At 44.1% G+C, this 20,511-nt stretch overlaps 1 protein-coding gene across 1 annotated transcript in view; it reads right to left on the bottom strand.

Annotated features, from left to right (window-relative positions):
* Positions 1 to 14,463, bottom strand: part of UBXN1 (UBX domain protein 1) — a 239,545-nt gene extending 225,082 nt beyond the window's left edge. The window contains exon 1 of the mRNA XM_044270967.1: positions 14,375 to 14,463. The gene's annotated coding sequence lies outside the window, so the exon portion shown is untranslated. The remainder of the gene's footprint in view (positions 1 to 14,374) is intronic.
* Positions 14,464 to 20,511: the final 6,048 nt, after the last annotated feature.

Genomic DNA, 20,511 nt, shown 5'->3' with positions numbered 1-20,511 from the left:
CTCTGAATGACTTCGATAAATAAAGGCGTTCCAAAGTTATTAACACAAAGTGAGATATGTCAGTTTTGCAAAATTAGGCCTGGTCAGGAAGGGGGCAAATGGCCCAGATGGGAAGTGGTTAATAAATTTACAAAAAAATTCGAAAATTCTGCTCTCACTTTCCGATTATAGGGTAGGGAGTGCAGAATGATGGGGAAAACCCGATCTATATTTTTTATTTTAGCACAAGGCCGCAATATAACAATGTGAAACATTGTAAGGCCTCTTTCACACTTGCGTTGTCCGGATCCGGCGTGTATTACACGCCGGATCCGGAAAAACGCAAGTGTACTGAAAGCTATGAGCTGAGCGCTGCGATTGGCCAGCGCTACAGCATAGGAGAAGGAGACCGCGGCAGGTTCCCCTGGGTGGAGCCTAACTAGGAACATACCGGAGAACGGAGCGGCGCCCAGGGATAACAGTAAGTGCAGAGGGATCCCTGGGTGCCGCTCTACACGTCTGTATAGTCAGTTTAGATACTTTTTTCTGGTGAAAGGTCCTTTTTAAGAGGAGACTGTGGGAATCAGGCCTTCATGGTAGAATATCTGCTAGGAAACCACTGCTAAGGACATGCAACAAGCTAAAGGACATGCAACAAGCTAAAGAACATAAGGAATGGACATTAGACCAGTGGAAATCTGTGCTTTGGTCTGAGTCCAAATTTTAGATCTTTGGTTCCAACCACCGTGTCTTTGTGCAATGCAGAAAAGGTGAACGGATGGACTCTACTAGGGCTGCACGATATGGGAATTTTGTGCGATTGCGATTAGGGCCCTAAAAATTGCGATAACGATATGCGATGCAATATTTTAAAGGAATTGTGCTAGAGGTCTATTTGCTTGGATTTTCCCATATGAGCCGCTGACGCGGCTGGGTATGACATAGTTGTGGGGTATCTGTGGAGGACGCCGAGTTGTGGGGGGATCTGTGGAGGACGCCGAGTTGTGGGGGGATCTGTGGAGGACGCCGAGTTGTGGGGGGGATCTGTGGAGGACGCCGAGTTGTGGGGGGGATCTGTGGAGGACGCCGAGTTGTGGGGGGATCTGTGGAGGACGCCGAGTTGTGGGGGGATCTGTGGAGGACGCCGAGTTGTGGGGGGATCTGTGGAGGACGCCGAGTTGTGGGGGGATCTGTGGAGGACGCCGAGTTGTGGGGGGATCTGTGGAGGACGCCGAGTTGTGGGGGGATCTGTGGAGGACGCCGAGTTGTGGGGGGATCTGTGGAGGACGCCGAGTTGTGGGGGGATCTGTGGAGGACGCCGAGTTGTGGGGGGATCTGTGGAGGACGCCGAGTTGTGGGGGGATCTGTGGAGGACACATAGGGCCATGAGGGGGGCCAGCTTAAGACATATAGCATCTTATGCTGGTCCCCCTCATGTGTCCTAAACTGGGCACATAACTGCCTTTTGCGTGTAAAGTGTTTTACTAGTGTGTGTGTGAAACAATCTCTCTCCTAACAGGTCCAGCCTCTGTGCTCACTATGAATGCAATGCTCTGCAGCGAGCTGGCCGGCGCGTGACTGACGTCACTTAGTAACGCTCCTCCCACTTCAGGAAGCAGAAGCGTTACTAAGTGACGTCAGTCACGCGCCGGCCGGCCACCTCGCTGCCGCCTGCTGCAGAGCATTGCATTCATAGTGAGTACAGAGGCCGGACCTGTTAGGAGAGAGATTGTTTCACCCACACACACACTAGTAAAACACTTTACACGCAAAAGGCAGTTATGTGCCCAGGGCCCCTTTATATATAATCGCGGCATTTTCGGGTCTGCCAAATCGCCATATCGCATTTGCCGATTATAGCGATTCGATTATTTTTTCGATTTATCGTGCAGCCCTAGACTCTACATGCCTGGTTCCCACCGTGAAGCATGGAGGAGGAGGTGTGATGGTGTGGGGGTGCTTTGCTGGCGACACTGTTGGGGATTTATTCAAAAATTGAAGGCATACTGAACCAGCATGGCTACCACAGCATCTTGCAGCGGCATGCTATTCCATCCGGTTTGTGCTTAGTTGGACCATCATTTATTTTTCACCAGGACAATGACCCCAAACACACCTCCAGGCGGTGTAAGGGCTATTTGACCATGAAGAGTGATGGGGTGCTGCGCCAGATGACCTGGCCTCCACAGTCACCGACCCTGAACCCAATCGAGATGGTTCGGGGTGAGCTGGACCGCAGAATGAAGGCAAAAGGGCCAACAAGTGCTAAGCATCTCTGGGAACTCTGTTGGAAGACCATTTCAGGTGACTACCTCTTGTAGCTCATCAAGAGAATGCCAAGAGTGTGCAAAGCAGTAATCAAAACAAAAGGTGGCTACTTTTGAATAACCTAGAATATGACATATTTTCAGTTGTTTCACACTTTTTTGTTATGTATATAATTCCACATGTGTTAATTCATAGTTGTGATGCCTTCAGTGTGAATCTACAATTTTCATAGTCATGAAAATAAAGAAAACTCTTTGAATGAGAAGGTGTGTCCAAACTTTTGGTCTGTACTGTATATGTGGTGGGTCAGCATCAATGCTGATGGAAGAGAGAAACCGATGTAGCAGAGCTGTATATGAGACTGTTCAGCCACAGAGATGGTTGAAGAGATAAACAGACAGATGTAGCAGTGCTATATATGAAGCTTTTCAGACACAGTGCTAGTGGGGGAGTAGAATAAAGATGTAGCAAAGCTGTATAGGAAGCCATTCAGCCAAAGTGATGTTAGGGGACTGGAGTAGACACATGTAGCTGAGCTGTATATGCATCTATACAGATACATAGTGTAAGTTTTATACACAACTGGAGTACAGCTGTAATAGAAAGAAATCTGCCTCAGTGCTGGGGGGTGGGGGTAGGTCATGTTTTATGGGAGACAAAAGCACAGATTATAAGTCTACTGGCTGACAATCTTTTCAGCTAATGTATAATATGGAATTATATTTTTTGATAAACAAAATGGGTTTGTAAGAGATCAGACAGAGATTTCGTGTGTAAAACTGCAGAACAGCCACATGTTACTGTACACTGAGCTCACTTATCACAGCGTTCTGATTCCCCAGCAGGGGGAGGGGCCTCACACACACACACTGCAGGCTGCCAGACTGATGACTCATAGTCTTCACATGAACTAGCACGTAAGATCTCAGTGCTCAGTGGGATGTCATAAGGAGGCGTGGCTGGCCTTCACTCTACCAGCCTAAGCCCGCCCAGCCTTGGCTGCAGAAAACCAGGAAGTGAACTGCATGTGAGGACGAATTTGCAAGCTAAGAATACCCCTTTAAGGACTCGGCCCTATTTCACCTTATGGACTTGGCCATATTTTGCAAATCTGACCAGTGTCTCTTTAAGTGCTGATAACTTTAAAACGCTTTGACCTTTCCAGGCCATTCTGAGATTTTTTTCCCCCCGTCACATATTGTACTTCATGACACTGGTAAAATTAAGTTTAAAAAAAAAAAAAAATTTACCAATTTTTTTTTTTACAATTGCAAATTTCCAAGTTTCAATTTCTCTTCTTCTATAATACATAGCAATACCTCCAAAAATAGTTATTAATTTACATACCCCATATGTCTACTTCATGTTTGGATCATTTTTCATTAAATATTGATGATTTTTGGGGGCTGTTACAAGGCTTAGAAATTTAGAAGCAAATCTTTAAATTTTCAAAAACCCGATTATTTTTTTTTTTTTTAAGGACCAGTTCAGGTCTGAAGTCACTTTGCGAGGCTTACATCATAGAAACAACCCAAAAATGACCCCATTCTATAAACTACCCCCCCCCCTCAAGGTATTTAAAACTGATTTTATAAACGTTGTTAACCCTTTTAGGTGTTCCACAAAAATTTAATGGAAAATAGATACAATTTCACTTTTGGCAGATTTTCTATTTTATATATTTTTTTCCAGTTACAAAGCAAGGGTTAACAGCCAAACCAAACTCAATATTTATGGCCTGATTCTGTAGTTTACAGAAACACCCCATATGTGGTCATAAACTACTGTACGGGCACACGGCAGGGCGCAGAAGGAAAGGAATGCCATATGGTTTTTGGAAGGCAGATTTTGCTGGACTGTTTTTTGACACCATGTCACATTTGAAGCCCCCCCTGATGCAACCCTAGAGTAGAAACTCCCAAAAAGTGGCCCCATTTTAGAAACTACAGGATAGGGTGGCAGTCTTGTTGGTACTAGTGTAGGGTACATATGAGTTTTGGTTGCTCTATATTACACTTTTTGTGAGGCAAGATAACAAGAAATAGCTGTTTTGGCACAGTTTTTATTTTTTATTTATAATATTCATCTGACAGGTTAGATCATGTGATATTTTTATAGACCAGGTTGTCACGGATGCGGCGATACCTAATATGTATACTTTTTTTTATTTATGTAAGTTTTACACAATGATTTCATTTTTGAAGCAAAATAAATCATGTTTTAGTGTTTCCATAGTCTGAGAGCCATAATTTTATCCGTTTTTGGGCGATTACCTTGGGTAGGGTATGATTTTTGCGGGATGAGATGACTGTTTCATTGGCACTATTTTGGGGTGCGTGTGACTTTTTGATCGCTTGCTATTAGACTTTTTGTGACAAGGTGACAAAAAATGGTTTATTTAGCGCAGTTTTTATTTTAATTTTTTTACGTTGTTCATCTAAGGGGTTAAGTCATGTGATATTTGTATAGAGCCGGTCGATACAAACATGTCGATACCAGATATGTATACTTTTTTTATTTATGTAAGTTCTACACAATAACAGCTTTTTTTTAAAACAAAAAAAAAATGTTTTAGTGTCTCCATATTCTGAGCCATATATATATATTTTTTTTTTGGGTGATTGTCTCAGGTAGGGGCTCATTTTTTGCGGGATGAGGTGACAGATTGGTACTAGTTTGGTGGGCAAACACCTTTTTGATCGCTTGCTGTTGTACTTTTTGTGATGTAAGGTGACCAAAAAAATTGTTTATTTAGCACAGTTTTTATTTTTTACGGTGTTCGTCTGAGGGGTTAGGTCATGTGATGTGTTTATAGAGCCGTGTAATAAAAAAAATGGGGGCACATCAGAATTGAAGTAAGAGTGCCGGCACACGGTATATAATACACAGTATAATTCAAAGAAAAAATACCGCGATAAGAGCCGCACATCTAAAAATATATCAAATTTATTTAAAGCAACAGACACGACAAAAAATGGTTTAAAATCATTTGTATACAATAAATCAGGGCCATGAGAATCAACCATGTACACATGCCACCCTGGCTCACCACAAAGCCATAAACATGCCCCCACATAAATAAATATAAGTTAAAGTGCATGAAATCCATCAACAAAAATGGAGGACTGAAATACTTATCATTTAGGTGGCATAGTGGGGGTATGCGTGGTGGTCAGGAAAAAAAGCCCAACGCCCTGCTGGCTTCCTCTGGGGTGCCCTGACGTTTTTGTTTATTTTTTTTACTTGAAACTTTTAAAAACTTTTTGGGAAAACTTTATTTTTTCTATTTATTTATTTTTTTCACTTTGGGACTTGAACTTTTGGGGGTCTAATTCTTCACAATGCATTCCAATACTTCTGTATTGGAATGCATTGGCTGTATGAGTAAGGCCTCATGCACACGACAGTATTTTTTTCATGGTCCGCAAAAACGGGGTCCGTAGGTCCGTGAACGTTTTTTCGTCCGTGGGTCTTCCTTGATTTTTGGAGGATCCACGGACATGAAAAAAAAGTCATTTTGATGTCCGCCTGGCCGTGTGGAGCCAAACGGATCCGTCCTGAATTACAATGCAAGTCAATGGGGACGGATCCGTTTGACGTTGACACAATATGGTGCAATTGCAAACAGATCCGTCCCCTATTGACTTTTAATGTAAAGTCAGGAGTCCCTTTTATACCATCGGATCGGAGTTTTCTCCAATCCGATGGTATATTTTAACTTGAAGCGTCCCCGTCACCATGGGAACGCCTCTATGTTAGAATATACTGTCTGATATGAGTTAGATCGTGAAACTCAGATCCGACAGTATATTCTAACACAGAGGCGTTCCCATGGTGATGGGGATGCTTCAGGTTAGAATATACTAAAAAACTGTGTACATAACTGCCCCCTGCTGCCTGGCAGGTGCTGCCAGGCAGCAGGGGGCAGACCCCCCTCCCCCCCCCTGTTTTTAACTCATTGGCAGCCAGTGGGCCCCCCTCCCTCCCCTGTAGTTAACTCGTTGGTGGCCAGTCGGCCCTCTCCCCTCCCTCCCCCTCCTAATTAAAATCTCCCCCCCTATCATTGGTTGCAGTGGAGAGTACCGATCGGAGTCCCAGTTTAATCGCTGGGGCTCCGATCGGTAACCATGGCAACCGGGACGCTACTGCAGTCCCGGTTGCCATGGTTACTTAGCAATTTGTAGAAGCATCATACTTACCTGCGAGCTGCGATGTCTTGGCCGGCCGGGAGCTCCTCCTACTGGTAAGTGACAGGTCTGTGCGGTGCATTGCCTAATGATCTGTCACTTACCAGTAGGAGGAGCTCCCGGCCGGACACAGATAGACCTCGCAGGTAAGTATGATGCTTCTACAAATTGCAGTAGCATCCCGGTTGCCATGGTTACCGATCGGAACCCCAGCGATTAACCACTTCAACCCCGCTAACTGAAACCCCCTTAATGACCAGGCCACTTTTTACACTACACTACTTTCACCGTTTATTGCTCGGTCATGCAACTTACCACCCAAATGAATTTTACCTCCTTTTCTTCTCACTAATAGAGCTTTTTATATAGTGGTATTTCATTGCTGCTGACATTTTTACTTTTTTTGTTATTAATCAAAATGTAATGATTTTTTTTGCAAAAAAATGTCATTTTTCACTTTCAGCTGTAAAATTTTGCAAAAAAAGACATCCATATATAAATTTTTCGCAAAATTTATTGTTCTACATGTCTTTGATAAAAAAATAAAAATGTTTGGGCAAAAAAAAATAAAAAAATGGTTTGGGTAAAAGTTATAGCGTTTGCAAACTATGGTACAAAAATGTGAATTTCCGCTTTTTGAAGCAGCTCTGACTTTCTGAGCACCTGTCATGTTTCCTGAGGTTCTACAATGCCCAGACAGTAGAAAACCCCCACAAATGACCCCATTTCGGAAAGTAGACATCCTAAGGTATTCGCTGATGGGCATAGTGAGTTCATAGAACTTTTTATTTTTTGTCACAAGTTAGCGGAAAATGATGATTTTTTTTTTCTTACAAAGTCTCATATTCCACTAACTTGTGACAAAAAATGTGGGGGTGATCAATGACAGGGGGGGTGATCAGGGAATCTATATGGGTAATCACCCGCCTGTCATTGATCACCCCCTTGTAAGGCTCCATTCAGACGTCCGTATGTGTTTTGCGGATCCGATCCATGTATCCATGGATCCGTAAAAATCATACGGACGTCTGAACGGAGCCTGACAGGGGGGTGATCAGGGGTTCATAAGGGGTTAATAAGTGACAGGGGGGGGGGGGGGGGTGTAGTGTAGTGTTTTGTGGTACTTTACACAGCTACCTGTTTCCTCTGGTGGTCGATCCAAACAAAAGGGACCACCAGAGGACCAGGTAGCAGGTATATTAGACGCTGTTATCAAAACAGCGTCTAATATACCTGTTAGGGGTTAAAAAAAAAATCACATCTCCAGCCTGCCAGCGAACGATTGCCGCTGGCAGGCTGGAGATCCTGTCTCTTACCTTCAGTTCCTGTGAACGCGCGCGCCTGTGTGCGCGTGTTCACAGGAAGTCTCGGCTCTCGCGAGATGACGCATATATGCGTCACTCTGCGCAGAGCTGCCGCCTCCGGACCGCAGATCTGCGTTAGGCGGACCCGAGGCGGTTAAACTGGGACTCCGATCGGTACTCTCCACTGCCACCAATGATAGGGGGGGAGATTTTAATTGGGAGGGGGAGGGAGGGGAGCTGGCCAACAAGTTAACTACAGGGTAGGGTGGGTGGGGGGCTGGCCGCCAACGAGTTAACTACAGGGGGGGGGGGGTTCTGCCCCCTGATGCTGCAGGGGCAGTCATGTACACAGTTATTTTAGTATATTCTAACCTGAAGCGTCCCCATCACTATGGGAACGCCTCTATGTTAGAATATACTGTCGGATCTGAGTTTTCACGAAAAAGCTTTTATGCAGATGGATCTTCAGATCCGTCTGTATGAAAGTAACCTACGGCCACGGATGCCAATCTTGTGTACATCCATGTTTTTTCATGGACCCATTGACTAGAATGGGTCCGTGAACCGTTGTCCGTCAAAAAAATAGGACAGGTCGTATTTTTTTGACGGACAGGATACACTGATCACGGTCTCGGCTGCAAAACTGTGCATTTTCCGATTTTTATTTTTTTTTATTTTATTTTTTTCCACGGACCCATTGAAAGTCAATGGGTCCGCGAAAAAAATGGAAAACGGCACAACGGCCACGGATGTACACAACGGTCGTGTGCATGAGGCCTAATACTGTGTGTATTACTCATACAGCTTCCGGCCTGTGAGATCCAGGGGGCTGGATCTCACAGGCTCTTCACTGGAAGGCAGCGTGATGCCTTCCTTAGACATCGCGCTGACCTTCCATGCCATTGGGTCCATGCCATTGAAGTCACTTTGTGAGGCTTACATATTAGCAACCACCCCAAAATGACCCCATTTTAGAAACTAGACCCCTCAAGGTATACAAAACTGATTTTACAAACTTTGTTAACCCTTTAGGTGTTCCACAAGAATTGATGGAAAAATGGAGATGAAATTTCTGAATTTCACTTTTTGGGCAGATTTTACATTTTAATAAATTTTTTCCAGTAGCAAAGCAAGGGTTAACAGCCAAATAAAACTCAATATTTATTACCCTGATTCTGCGGTTTACAGAAACACCTCACATGTGATTGTAAACTGCTGTTATGTACGGGCACACGGCAGGGCGCAGAAGGAAAGAAAGCCATATGGTTTTTGGAAGGCAAATTTAGCTGAACTGGCTTTTAGATGCCATGTCCAATTTGAAGCCCCCTTGATGCACCCCTACAGTAGAAACTCAAAAAAGTGACCACATTTTGGAAACTACGGGATAAGGTGCCAGTTTTATTGGTACTATTTTGGGGTACATATGATTTTTTTTATTGCTCTAGATTAAGTTTTTTGTGAGGCAAGGTAACAAAAAAAATTAGTTTGGCACCGTTTTTTTTTTTGTTTGTTTTTTTTGTTTTTTTTTTTACAGCGTTTACCTGAGGGATTAGGTCATGTGACTTTTTTTTTTATAGAGCAGATCGTTATGCACGTGGCAATATCTAATAAGTTTTACACAATAATAGCATTTTTGAAACCGAAATAATGATATTTTAGTGTCTCATAGTCTGAGAGCCATAGCTTTTTTAATTTTTTGACTGATTCTCTCAGGTAGGGTCTCATTTTTTGCGAGATGAGGTGACTGTCTGGTACTATTTTGGGGGGCATACGCCTTTGTGATAACTTGCTGTTGCAATTTTTGTGATGTAATGTGACAAATTGCTTTTTTTATTTATTTATTTTTTACGGTGTTCACCTGAGTGGTTAGGTCACGTAATATTTTATAGAGCTGGTTGTTACGGACATGGCGATACCTAATATGTATGTGTGTGTGTGTGTATGTATATATATATATATATATATTTATGTATTTCACTTTAGCACAATAATAGCAATGTTTTAGTCTCCATGTTCTGAGAGCTATAGTGTGTGCTTTTTTTTTTTTTTTACACTTTATTTATGACATTCACTTTTGGGGGTCTGATCCCCTCTGCAATGCATTACAATACATCTGTATTGTAACGCATTGCCTGTTAGTGTATGACTCAAACAGGTTGCCTAGGAGACCCAGCCTGAGGCTGAATCTCCTCGGCTCCCGTAGAAGGCAGTTCCCGATGCCGAGCAAGGCATTGGGCAGCCTCTGCACAGCATCGGGTCCCCGCGGTGAGATCGTTCACCGCACACAAACCTCTTCTATGTCGCGGTCAGCGCGGACCGCGGCATAGAAGGGGTTAATCCGCTGGCATCAGCTTTTATATGCCGGCAGATACAGCAGGGGCCTGGCTACCACGGACTTCCGGACCCCTGCAGTGATGTCGTGCGCGCACCGCTCCGGTGCCAGCGAGATCACTATCTACTAATACGTCAAATTGCGGGAACTCAGTGGTTCCCATGACATAACAGTACGTCAAAGGTCAGGAAGGGGTTAATGTAACTGTGAAGCACGTTGGGCAACAACATTGCAATTAAATGTGCTATATAAATAAAAGTTGAAATGCCTTTCTCACTCTATCAAGCTTGCCATGTGCACTTTTTAAATTTGATCAATCAATTGGTTAGTGTAATGTTTACTATCTTTACTCACTCCACACAGTTACTCTGCCCAGTGCTGCCTTTCCACAGTTACTCCAGCCACTCAAACCACACAACAGTTACTCAAGCCACTCAACCCAAATACTCCGCCCTCTCCAGTTGTAGACTACTGGTGGAGGCAAGCACACTTCACACAATTTCCCCAGAAATTGTAGCTTTTCTAGTTACTGGTATATTCCAATTCAGGCCTGCAGATTGCAGCACTGTACTGGAATATACAGATCTTTGTATATTGTAACGCTTAAAATTCCATTACTATATACAATCTAATGATTGCATGTTGGTGTCCACTTGGGGGCCTAAAAAAAACTAAAAAAGTATAAAAAAGGTTTTTACAAATTAAAATTGAAACAGTCCCCTTTCCCCAAAATTAAAATAAATAACAAAATACAATTATAGGCATTGCTGCTTCTGCAAATGTTCCTACAATTTAAATGTAACCCCCAAAAAAAAAAAACTGTGGCAGAAATGAATTTTCTTCTAATTTCACATTTGGAAGTTTTTTTCCAGCTTCATACTACATTATGTGCAATATTGAATTGTGCCGTTAGAAAATACAACTTGTTCCAAAAAGCAAGCCCTCATGCGGCTATGGCCTCATGCACACAGCCGTGTCCCGCGGCAGAGAGCGGACCGTGGAAACCCAGCCAGGATTCCTCCTGACAGCATGAGCGCACGGCGTCATTGGTTGCTATGACGCCGTGCGCTTCATGCAGCCGCTCCTGTACAGTAATACACTATACTAGTGTATTACTGTACAGCAGCGGCTGCATGAAGTATATATGTTTATTTTTTTATTTACAGTTTGCTAGGGGCCCTATCTTATGTACTAGCACACATGGGGGGCACTATGGAGGAGGAAGAGCACTGTGTGGGCCCTATTTTAAATACTGACACACATGGAGAGGCACTATGGAAGGGGAGGAGCACTATGGGGGGCCCTATCTTGTATACTGGCACACATAGGGGGCACTATCTTATTTACTGGCACACATGGGGGCACTGTGGAGGGGGAGGAGCACTATGGGGGCCCTAACTTATATATTGGCTCAAATGGGAGCAGTATGGAGAACTGGGTGATAGGAGCACTATTGGGGTCATTATATAGGGACATTATACTGGCACACATTATGGGGGCATTTTATACTGGCACATTATGTCAGGCACCATCAGGACAATGGGAGGCGCATCAGGGCACAATATAGTATTTTATACTGGCGTAAATTATAGGGCACTATGGGGACCATGGCTCAACTGGGGGCACTAAGAGGGTTTTTTGGGCACAGTAAGGGGCATTGGTACACATTATGATGGCACTATGGGGACATTGGCTCTACAGGGGGCACTAAGGTTTTTTTTTATACTGTCACACAACAGGACATTTTTATGTCCTGGTGCACATTATAAGGGGGCACTTTTTTACTGTTACACATTATAAAGAGAATTATGAACATGAAAACTAGTATGAGCACTATGGGAGCATTATTACTTCTGGGGCACAGTGGGGACATTATTACTGTAGGAGCACTATTACGTGTTGTCTGGTAGATAATTATCTCTATTGGTGGGACTTTGGGGAGCACTGTTACTGTGGGGGGCACCCTGGCACGGTATCAGCTTAGCACAATTATTTTTGGGGAACAATCTGGCAAAAATGAAGAGAATCAGCGGGACACAAACCGCTGCCTGCCTGAGTTTGTGTCCGGCCAATTCCTTGCATTCCCTGCCGGATCAGGTGGCCGGAGCGTAGTGCCACAGGTGAGAAAGTTGCCTTAGGCTCCATTCAGACGTCTGTGTGTGTTTTGCGGCTCCACAAAACACGGACACCGGCAATGTGCGTTCTGCATTTTGCGGACCACACATTGCTGGCACTTAATAGAAAATGCTTATTCTTGTCCGCAATTGCGGACAATAATAGGACATGCTCTATTTTTTTCGGGATCGGAATTGCGGACCTGGAAGTGCAGCCCCATAGAAATTAATAGGTCCGTAATTCCGTTCCGCAAAATGCGGAACGGAATTGCGAACATGTGAATTGAGCCTAACCCTGTATGTTTTGTATTGTATGTTAGGACAGAATAGGTTAGGTTGAGAATTTGGCTTGTGGGAGGCCCAGGCACATTCTTTGCACAGGATCCCTCTGCTGTCTGTGTCCGCCCCTGGGCACCATTTTAGGGTTGCATACAATATAGCGGGAAACTGGAAAAAATTCTGAATGGGGTGAAATTGTAAAAAAAAAGTTTTATGGGTTTTGTTTTTAGAGTTTCTCATGTGATAAAACTGACCTGTTACCTTCATTCTCCACGTCAGTACGATTACAACTATACATATTTGTATATATTTTTATTTATTTTTTGCCAGACTGTCAAAGGGAACCTGTCACCGGGATTTTGTGTATATAGCTGAGGACATGGGTTGCTAGATGGCCGCTAGCACAAATTAAACTGAGATGAGTCCTGTCCCTAGAATGCGCTAGCTCGCGCTTCGCAAGATTATCGGGCTCTAGCTTTCTGACGTCAGGGAGCAAGGAGGAGATTCGGAGGATGTGGGGCGGTGCTGCGCTCCTTCACACTGGACTCATCTCAGGTTAATTTGCATATGTATCAAATATTTATTTTATTTTTTTACACAATAAAAGCACACAGAGCTATGAGGTCCGGGTATTGGGGATGTGTTAGTGGCCATCTAGCAACCCATGTCCTCAGCTTTATACACAAAATCCCGGTGACAGGTTCCCTTTAATATTGATGACCAATTCTCAGTATAGGTCATCAATAACAGATCATTAGCTGTATGAAGGGAAGGCATGTGCAGTGCATGCATGCCCTCTCCCTGCTCACTGATGTTATGTCCAGCAGGAAGAGAGAAGTGAGAGGGCATGCACGTGCCTTCCGTTCATTTTTTTTTCCTTTGCATCGCCATATTCTGACCCCCAACAACTTTTTTATTTTTATGTGTACAGAGTTGTGTGAGGGATATTGTTTTGCAGGGCAATCTGTACTTTTGTGGAAGGTGAAGCGACCAAAAAAACGGTGATCAGCCATTTAGACTTTTTCCATTTCACTGTATGGGATAAATATTTGTACATTTTAAATTTGCACACTGTGATGCCTATGTTTATTTTTTAAATGATGTATTTTTAGTGTGTGTGTGTGTGTATATATATATAATTTTATTTTTTATAGTCCCTCTAGGGAATTTTAACGAGCAATCATTAGATGGCTTCCTTCTTGCATTAGCATTGGATTCTATACGGTTTACACTATGTTCCTATAGAGCCCTGCCACAGGCTCTCCATAGGAACAGCAGCAGCCATGGATCATTCAGGAGGCTCCCTCTTGCACAGGAGTTAAAATCTGCCATTCCAGATACCTTACTGCTGAATGAACAGGAAAAGAAGTGCACAGGCAGAAGAGCCCACAGCCTGTGTCAATGGGAGGGACAAAAGATGTTGCTTCCACGGGTAAGTATGAAGTACCAATTAACTGAATTGCCCGGAGAACCCCTTTAACATACAATGACAGAGGCCAAGCTTGCATGTTCATTTTAACAGCAGCGGCCAACTGTCTAGTGTGAATGGGGAGAGCCTGAATGTCAAAGCCCGATCCCTTTGTTCTCCTTTGGGTCTGACTGCCGATCTGTGCACCATGAAATGATACCAGGGGAAGAGACCTCTGGAATAAGCCCCCCAACATGTGAGGGCCCTGAAGAGATGATGCGTTACATGGGGAAGCCTGACGTCTCTGGCTGTCTACATACATAGTAAGGCCTATTACACATCTGCAGAAGATGTGCTGCTCAGCCGACTACAGGTAAATTAGAGCCCGCGAGCACCAGGGTGTGAGATAACTACGGCTGCACAACCTTCCCCATTAAGAAAAACATAAGAACGACAGTATTTGACACGGACAGAGGCCAATGGCATCACGTGATCTCACTCACCGGCGGCTCCTGGTAACCACGTGACGCTGCACCCGGAGAGGGGCGGGAATGAAATGAGCTGTACCAAAGCCGAAAGGGGACATTCACAAAATGTTTTGCGTAGTACGTAATGCGGCGCGTACGTCAAGGAGGCCTTAACCCGCTGCTTAGCAACATAAGTATCCGCTGCGCGCGCTTCCAGTGTGTTCCTGCCGCAGTCTGCTAGGGGAGGAGCGGCAAGAGAGCCGGTGGCAGGTTAGAGGATCCTACAATAACCTCTTGTCAGTTTATCATACAATACTAGGAGGAGAGGTATACGGATGAGGGCTCGTGCCCCTGCTGTAGACCACGGTCCACGATGCCAACTCATTCACTTAAATGGGACACTTTGGGCTTCCAGTCTGCGAATCCACTCCCTGTATCTTGCGGATTGTGGACCTATTCAAGTCTTGCACACACAATCCCTAATGCACATGGTTTTGGTCCACATCCGATAGGCGTTTTCTGCATTGGGGCCACAAAAGATGCAGACAGCGCACCGTGTGCTGTCCGCTTTTGTAAGTCTGTTTCGCCGGCCTTCAAAAAAATGTCCTATTGTCCATTTTGCGGACAAGGATAAACTTCTGCAGCAGTAAAAAAAAAATAAAAAAAAATGGCACCATGTACTTGGCCTGTATCCGTGTTTTACAGACCTGCAGTTTGTTAACTGCAAAACACTTCTGGCCATGTGGCGTAGCCAGCTTTCCTGGCTGGAAATGATTAGGGTGTGGATGTGTAAAAAGGGAAACTGGAGTTAAAATTAAATTTACCCAGCAGCAGAGGAAATTTAAAACCAGTTTTGAGGCATATTTAAATGATCAGTAGTAATGTGCTAGCACAAGAAGCCCCACAGTGTAAGTTGCAAAATAAAATGTTGCAGGGGCTGGTAAAGTCATGTATGGCCATATACTTGTGTAATCCAGGGATGCCCAACCTGTGGCAAGATTACAATTCCCAGCATGCCTACAGTAGACCATGGTGGGAGTTGTAGTTTTACAACAGCTGGAGGGCATCCCTGGTGTAATCAATGAAGGAGCTCTTTAAAGGGGTTATACAACCCTTATAATGTACCCCAAAATGTCCAGGCCCCTCATGCGGCGACGAGGGAGGGTTTGGATGCAGCCAATAGCAGTCCGCAACGAGGAGAAGGCGTAAGTAAGTATAACCAGTATGTGGGGTCTGGGCATTTTGGGGAGCATCATAGGGGTTAGATAACCCCTTTAACCAAGTCCTGACCAGATGCGTTTTCCCTTATTTTTAGTATATACTGATATAAATGTATATACACTGCTCAAAAAATAAATAAAGGGAACACTAAAATACCACATCCTAGATCACAATGAATGAAATATTCCAGTTGCAAATCTTTATACACTACATAGTGGAATACGTTGAGGATAATAAAACATAAAAATGATCAATGTAAAATACAAATTAATATCCCATGGAGGTCTGGATTTGGAATGATACTCAACATCAAAGTGAAAAATCTAATTTCAGTGGAAATACCTCAAGACAAGAAAATGAGTCTCAGTAGTGTATATGTGCCTGTATGACCTTCCCTACAACACCTGGGCATTCTCCTGGTGAGGCAGTGGATTTTCTCCTCCTAGACCTGGATTAAAGCATCAGTCAACTCCTGGACAGTCTGTGGTGCAACGAGTTGGTGGATGGAACGAGACATGATATCCCAGATGTGCTCGATTGGATTCAGGTCTGTGGAACGGGCAGACCAGTCCATAGCATCAATGCCTTCATCATTCAGGAACTGCTGACACACTTCAGCCACATGAGGCCTAGCATTATGCATCAAAAGGAACCCAGGGCCCACTGCACCTGCATATGGTCTCACAATGGTTCTGAGGATCTTATCCCAGTACATAATGGCAGTCAGGGTACCTCTGGCTAGCATCGAAATAAATGCCTCCCCACACCATTACTGACCCACTGCCAAACCGGTCATGCTGGAAGATGTTGCAGGCAGCAAAACGTTCTCCATGGTGTCTCCAGACTTTGTCACATATGTCACATGTGCCCAGTGCGAACCTGCTCTAACCCATGAAGAACACAAGGCACCAATGTCAAATCTGGTGTTCTTTGGCAAATGCCAATTGCCCTGCATGTTTACAGCCCAACACCGACTTGTGGACGTATGGGCCTTATACCACCCTCACGGAGTCTTGTTTCTGACAGTTTGAGCCGACACATGGACATTAGTGGCCTGCTGGAGGTCATTTCGCAGGGCTCTGGCACTGCTTCTCCTGGTTCTCCCTGCACAAAGGAGTAGGTAGCAGTCCTGCTGCTGGATTGTTGCCCTCCTATGGCCCCCTCCATGTCTCCTGATGTACTGGCCTGTCTCCTGGTATCTGCTCCATGCTCTGGACACTGTGCTGACAGTCACAGCTAACCTTCTTGCCCAAGCTCGCATTGATGTGCCATCCTGGATGAGCTGCACTACCTGAGCAACCTCTGTAGGTTCTAGGTACCGCCTAAGTGTGAGAGCAATGACAAAATGCAAAGGTGACCAAAACAACAGCCAAAAAGCATTCCGGCGCTGATCTGAGGTGTTCAGACGGCTTCCCTCTGGCTTCTGCGTCTTTGCCTTTGCGACTGTTGGCCTCAGGAGGCGTCTGCGCATGCGCGCGCTTCCGAAGCAGGGGGCGGGGCTTAGACCCGGAGGTAGGAAAGAGCGCCGGAATGGCCTAGGCGCGTCTTTTAACCCCTTAAGGACTCAGCCCTATTTCACCTTAAGGACTTGGCCATTTTTTGCAAATCTGACCAGTGTCTCTTTAAGTGCTGATAACTTTAAAACGCTTTGACCTTTCCAGGACATTCTGAGATTTTTTTCCCCCCGTCACATATTGTACTTCATGACACTGGTAAAATGAAGTCCCAAAAATATATTTTTTTTGCATAATAAAATACCTAATTTACCAAAAATTGGGAAAAATTTGCAAATTTCAAAGTTTCAGTTTCTCTACTTCTGTAATACATAGTAATACCCCCCAAAAGTGTGATGACTTAACATTCCCCATATGTCTACTTCATGTTTGAATTATTTTGGGAATGATATTTTATATTTTGGGGATGTTACAAGGCTTAGAAGTTTAAAAGCAAATCTTGAAAAAACCCAATTTTTAGGGACCACTACAGGTCTGAAGTCACTTTGCGAGGCTTACATAATAGAAACCGCCTAAAAATGACCCCATTCTATAAACTACACCCCTCAAGGTATTCAAAACTGATTTTTACAAACTTTGTTAACCCTTTAGGTGTTGCACAAGATATAATGGAAAATAGAGATACCATTTCAAAATTTCACTTTTTTGGCAGATTTTCCATTTTAATATTTTTTTTCCAGTTACAAAGCAAGGGTTAACAGCCAAACAAAACTCATTATTTATGGCCCTGATTCTGTAGTTTACAGAAACACCCCATATATGGTCGTAAACTGCTGTACGGGCACACGGCAGGGTGCAGAAGGAAAGGAATGCTATATGGTTTTTGGAAGGCAGATTTTTCTGGACTGGTTTTTTTGACACCATGTTCCATTTGAAGCCCCCCTGTTGCACCCCTAGAGTAGAAACTCCAAAAAATGGACCCCATTTTAGAAAGTACGGAATAGGGTGGCAGCTTTGTTGGTACTAGTTTAGGGTACATATGATTTTTGGTTGCTCTATATTACACTTTTTGTGCGGCAAGGTAACAAGAAATAGCTTTTTTGGCTTTTTTTTTTGTTTGTTATTTACAACATTCATCTGACAGGTTAGATCATGTGGTAATTTTATAGAGCAGGTTGTCACGGACGCGGCGATACCTAATATGTATAAAAAATTTTTTATTTATGTACGTTTTATACAATAACTTCATTTTTAAAACCCCCAAAAATTTTTGTGTCTCCATAGTCTAAGAGCCATAGTTTTTTCAGTTTTTGGGCAATTATCTTGAGTAGGGTCTCATTTTTTGCGGGATGAGATGACGGTTTGATTAGTACTATTTTGGCGTACATGCAACTTTTTTGATCACTTTTATTACCTTTTTCGAGAAGTAAGGTGGGCAAAATTTCTATTTTCTCATAGTTTTTATTTTTATGGCGTTCACCGTGCGGGGAAAGTATCATGACCGTGTTATAGATCAGGTCGTTACGGACGCGGCCATACCTAATATGTGTAGTGTATTTTATTTTTTAAATTTTTATTCGGTGATAAATGTTTTTTTTTTTTTTAAATCTTTTTTTCACTTTTTTTCTTTTTTTTTTTTTTGGACCCAGACCCACTTGGTTCTTAAAGATCCAGTGGGTCTGATGTCTGTATAATACAGTACAATATATATTGTACTGTATTTTACTTACACTTTGTCTGAACAGGGACCGCGGGGATCAGAAACTGCAAAAAGCGCAGCAAACCGCAGGTCTGAATTGACCTGCGGTTTGCTGCGATCGCCGACACGGTGGGGTCACATGACCCCCCTGTCGTTGTGACAGGATGCCGGCTGAATGATTTCAGCCGGCATCCTGTTCAGATTAACCCCTGGGGCGCCGGAATACCTAAGTAAAGTTAGGACGTACCGGTACGCCCTGAGTCCTTAAGGACTCGGGAAATAGGGCGTACCGGTACGCCCTGCGTCCTTAAGGGGTTAAAATATAAATGTGGCGGTGGGGGGAATCCAGCCAGCTGATGTAGCACACAGTGTTGTGCTGAAGAGGCTCGTTTCCCTGCAAGATGTCTGAGCCGATAGATGGACGCGCCGAACCCCTGGAACCCTCAAGGCCCGCTAGTCCGGTACGAGTCCTGAAGAGTGGGGACAAAGATCAGTGGTGAGATGGATCTTTTTCTTTATTAATGGGGTGTTGTTTGCTTGGCTTGTTTAGGTGGCAAAGACCCCCAAAAAAGCGACTTCAAAAACGAAACATAAAGAGTGTGCGGGATGTAAAGTGGCTCTGTCATCCTCCTATTCTAAACCGTTATGCACCCCGTGTATTGATAAGTTGGTGGCGGAGGAATCCAAAAGCCTCTCCAAAAATATGAGGTCCTTAATAAGATCTGAGGTCAAGGCCTCTTTAAAGTCTTTGAATAAAAGCCGCCCTAGGTCTCCAGAAAAGTCCCCCGATGTTAGGGATTCGGATATGGACCGCTCCGATGTGGAGGAAAGAGAAGCAGGCCAGTTACTCTCTAATGACGCTACATCGTCAGAGGATAAGGAAGCGGGGGGGGGGGTTCCTTTTTTTCGCTCGAAGACACCCAAAACCTTCTTAAAGCTGTCAGAGCAACCATGCAACTGGAAGATTTGAAACAGGTTAAGTCTACAACAGATATAGCTTGTCAGGGGTTAGGCCCCAGGAAGCATAGGGTTTTTACCATTCACGAGAATATTCAAGCATTAATTAAGAAGGAATGGAAAAATCCTGATAGGAAGTTTTTTATCCAAAAAAAAAACTTCCTATCAGCTAGTTGGGACAAGGCCCCTACAGTCGACGCTTCGGTTGCAAAGATCGCCAAGAAGTCTGCTCTACCGTTTGATGACTTGGGTAGCCTGTCTGACCCTCTTGACAAGAAAGCTGATTTTTATTTAAAGAAGGCGTGGCAATCGTCCTCTACCTGCTTGAGCCCTGCTGTTGCGGCGTCATGGGTTTCTAGATCACTGCATATCTGGCTGGAACAGTTAGAACAGCCTCTCAGTGAGAAAAAGCAAAGAGAATAAGTTTTGGCCTCCCTTCCTACCTTTTTTAAGGCCGCCGACCTTTTAGCAGATGCCTCCACGGATATGATTAGGTTTTCAGCCAGATCATCCGCCATGTCCAATGCGGCTAGGAGAGCTATCTGGCTGAAATCCTGGAAAGCGGATCAGGGCTCAAAGGCTAGACTGTGCTCCCTCCCCTGTGAGGGTGACAGGCTTTTTGGGTCGTCTCTTGACGACATACTTGAAAAAGCCTCAGACCAAAAAAAAGGGCTTTCCGGTCCCCCCCCTTTTTTCGAAGATACCAAAATAGAAAACAAAGGGGTAGACAGTATGACAGAAGGGAAAAGGATACATTTCCTAAGAAATCCGGCGGTTTCCTTTTTAAGCCCAAAGACCTAAGGATAAGCAATGACGCTGAATCCCAGGTAGGGGGAAGATTA

Source organism: Bufo gargarizans, chromosome 10, assembly GCF_014858855.1.
Source record: "Bufo gargarizans isolate SCDJY-AF-19 chromosome 10, ASM1485885v1, whole genome shotgun sequence".
Taxonomy (NCBI): Eukaryota; Metazoa; Chordata; class Amphibia; order Anura; family Bufonidae; genus Bufo; species Bufo gargarizans.
Note: the sequence above shows the minus strand (reverse complement) of the source record. Positions and strands in the feature narration are given on the sequence as shown.